The following is a 3664-nucleotide window of genomic DNA, read 5'->3' as shown; positions in this document are numbered from 1 at the left end:
CTTTGGTATTGTGAGCAGTGCTGCTATTATCATGGTGGTGCAGGTATGCCTCTGATACATTGTGCTCAAGTATTTTGGGTATATAACAAGTAGTAGGATTGCTGGATCATATGGCAAATCTTTTTCTAGTTTTTCAAGAAATCTCCACACTCTTGCCATACTGGCTGAACTAATCTACATTCCCATAACAGTGTGTGGGTGTTCCTCTTTCTCCACATCCTCACCAGCAGCTGTTACTCTCTGTGTTTTGAATTTAGCATTCTGACAGGGGTGAGGTGATATCTCATTATGGTTTTTATTTACATTTTCCTTATGGCTAGATAATTTTTTTTCATTTTTTGGCCACTTGTATTTCTTCTTTTGAGAACTGTCTGTTGAAGTCCTTTACCCATTTCCCAACTGGATTGGTTTTTCTGTTGTTGTTATTGAAATTTCAAGTTGCTGATATAATCAGGATATTAATCCTTTGTCAGATAGGTGGTTACAAATATTTTTTCTGACTCTGTTGGATGTCTCTTTTTTTGTTGATCATTTATTTTGCTGTGCAAAAACTTCTGAGTTTGATATAGTCCCATTTGTTTAGTTTTGCTTTTGATACCTGTGCTTTGGGGTTTTATTCAAGAAGCCATCCCCTATGCCAATATGTTTCCCCTACATTTTCTTCTAGAAACTTCATAGTTTCAGGTCTTAAATTTAGGCCTCTGATCCATATTGAGTTGATTTTGTATATGGTAAGAGGTATGCATCTAATTTCATTCACATATATATATATATATAACTAGTTTTGCTATTGCCAACTATTTGTTGAAGAGATTATCTTTACTGCAATGTATGGTCTGAGCACTTTAGTCAAAAATCAATTGGCTGTATGTTTGTGGATTAATTTCTAAGCTTTGTATTCTGTTTCATTGATCTACGTATTGGTTTTTAGGCCAGCACCATGCTGACCATGTTGTTTTAATTACTATAGCTTTGTAGTATGCTCTGAAGTCAAGTATTGTATATTGTGATGCCTGTAATTTGATTTTTCTTGTTCAGGATTGCTTTGACTATTTTTTATGTGATTCCATATGAATTTTAGGATTGCTTTTTCTAATTCTGTAAAGAATGTCACTAGTATTTTGATAGAGATTGCATAGAGATAGTTTTTTTTTTTTTACACTGAATTGTTTTTAATTAAGTACAAAGACTTCTCTAACATGTCACAAGGAGAGCATTTCACCCACTGCTCTGTTTGGCAGCTAGTCTCTTGTCTTTCTCTTCAGCAATGGTGAGGCGGATCCCCTTTCCTTGAGGAAGAGAAATCCATGGTTTGTTGCCCTCACCAATAATGAAAATGTTGGAGAGCCAAGTGGCAAAGCTGTTGCCATTCCCATCTTTCACATGAACCACATCAAAAGAGCCAGGATGTCTCTCCCTATTGGTGATCACACCAATTCTTCCCAGATTGGCACCTCCAGTCACCATGCATCAGGTTACCAGTATAAAACTTGATGAAATCAGTAATCTTGCCAGTCTCCAGATCAATCTGAATGGTGTCATTCACTTTGATGAGGTGATCAGGATAGCAAATGGTACAAGCATCATGGGTCACCAGATGAGGTTTTCCTTTTGTTCCCACGAAGATCCTTCTCACTTTGTACAACTTGTACTTGGCCTCCTCAGGTGTAATGCGATGAACAGCTAAGCGACCCTTGGTATCATAGATCAGACGGAAATTCTCCCCAGTCTTGTCAATGCTGATGACATCCATAAAACCAGCAGGGTAGATTATATCAGTTTGGACTTTGCCATCAACCTTAATGAACCGCTGCATGCAAATTTTCTTTACTTCGTCCCCTGTCAGTGCGTACTTAAGCCTGTTCCTTAAGAAGATGATGAGAGGGAGACATTCTCTCAGCTTGTGGGGACTAGTGGATGGCCGAGGAGCAAACACACCAGTCAACTTATCCAGCATCCAATGCTTTGGAGCTGCTACCCGCTTCAGATGCTTCTCTAGGAGTTTTAGATATTTTAATGGTACAAATTCCTCCAATCCATGAGAAAGTAATATCTTTCCATTTTTGTGTGTGTCCTTGATGATTTCTTTCATCAAAGTTTGATCATTTTCATTGTAGAGATCTTTCACTTCTTTGTTGATTATTATTCCTAAATATTTGATTTTTTTTTTTTTTTTTTTGTGGCACAAGTACTTGTAACATTAGCTGCTTTCCCAAGTGCATTAGCAGAAAGCTGGATTATAAACAGACCAGCTGGGACTCAAACCAGTTCTCCAGTATGGGCTACTGGCATCATAAGAAGCTGATTAACCTATTCTGCCATATTGTAGGCCCCACAATGGGTTTCTTTCTTGATTTCTCTTTCGGTGAGTTCATTAGTAGCATACAAAAAAGCTACTTTTTTGTGTTTATTTTGTAACCTGCAACTTTACTGAATTGGTTTATCAATTCTCACAGCTTTTTGGGAGGAGTGTTTAGATTTTCCCATATACAACATCCCATCTCCTGCAAACATGGATAATCCGATTTCTTCTTTTCCAATTTATATGCCTTTTATTTCTTTCTCCTCCCTAGTTGCTCTTGTTAAAACTTCTGGTACTGTACTGAATAAGAGTGGTGAAAGTGGACGTCCTTGTCTTGTTCCAGATATGAGGGGAAATTCTTTCAGCTTTTCTGCATTCAGTATGATATTGACTGTTGATTTGTGATTTATAACCTTTATAATTTTGAGGAATGTTCCATCTATACCTAATTTGTGGAGTTTATTTTTATTATAAATGGGTATTGAGTCTCATCAAATGCTTTCTCTGCATCTATTGAGATGACCATATGATTTTTGTCCATTGTATTGTTGTGATTTATGATGTTTATTGATTTGCAAATGTTGAACTACCCCTGTGTTTCTGGGATAAATCCCACTTGATCATGATGTATGATCTTTTTGATGTAGTTGGTTTTGGATTTTATTTTCTGGTATTTTATTAACAATCTTTAAATTTATGTTTATTAAGGACATAAGTCTAGTTCTCTTTTCATGTAGTGTGTTTGGTTTTGGTATCAAAGTAATAATGGCCTCATAAAAAGATTTTGGCAGTGTTCCATCCTGTTCAATATTTTGGAATAGTTTGAATAGTGTTGGAGTTAGTTCCTCTTTGAATGTTTATAGAATTCAGTAGTAAAGTCATCAGGCCTCTGACTTTTCCTTGATGAAAGATTTCTGCTTCTGTTTCATTGCTTGTTATGGGTCTGTTTAGGTTGTATGTAAATTCTTGATTTAATCCTGTTAGTTTATATAAATCCAGGAATGTATCTATTTCTTTGATTTTTCCAGTTTATTAGTGTATAATTCTTCATAGTAGTTTCTTATTTATAACTGTATTTCAGTTGTGTTGGTTGTAAGGTTGCAATGTCTCTTTTATCTCTAATTTTATTTGAGTTTTTTCTGTTTTTTTTTTCCTTTGTTATTCTAGTTAGAGGCTCATCTATTTTATCTTCTCAAAAAAAGCTTTTTGTTTTGTTGATCTTCATTTCTTTTTAGTTTCTATTTCATTTATTTCTGCTCTGATTCTTATTAATTCTCACTTTCAGCTGATTTTGGGTTTGGTTTGTTCTTGTTTTTCTAATTTTTCAAGATGCATCATTAGATTTATAATATGAGCCATTTC

At 35.2% G+C, this 3664-nt stretch overlaps 1 pseudogene; it reads right to left on the bottom strand.

The window, feature by feature from the left end:
* Window positions 1-1145: 1145 nt before the first annotated feature.
* Window positions 1146-1989, bottom strand: LOC100350270 (small ribosomal subunit protein eS4, X isoform-like; annotated as a pseudogene).
* Between the last annotated feature and the right edge of the window lie 1675 nt (window positions 1990-3664).

This window comes from Oryctolagus cuniculus, chromosome 4 (assembly GCF_051225735.1).
Source record: "Oryctolagus cuniculus isolate XC-2025 breed Fujian yellow rabbit chromosome 4, ASM5122573v1, whole genome shotgun sequence".
In the NCBI taxonomy this organism is placed as follows: domain Eukaryota; kingdom Metazoa; phylum Chordata; class Mammalia; order Lagomorpha; family Leporidae; genus Oryctolagus; species Oryctolagus cuniculus.
Note: the sequence above shows the minus strand (reverse complement) of the source record. Positions and strands in the feature narration are given on the sequence as shown.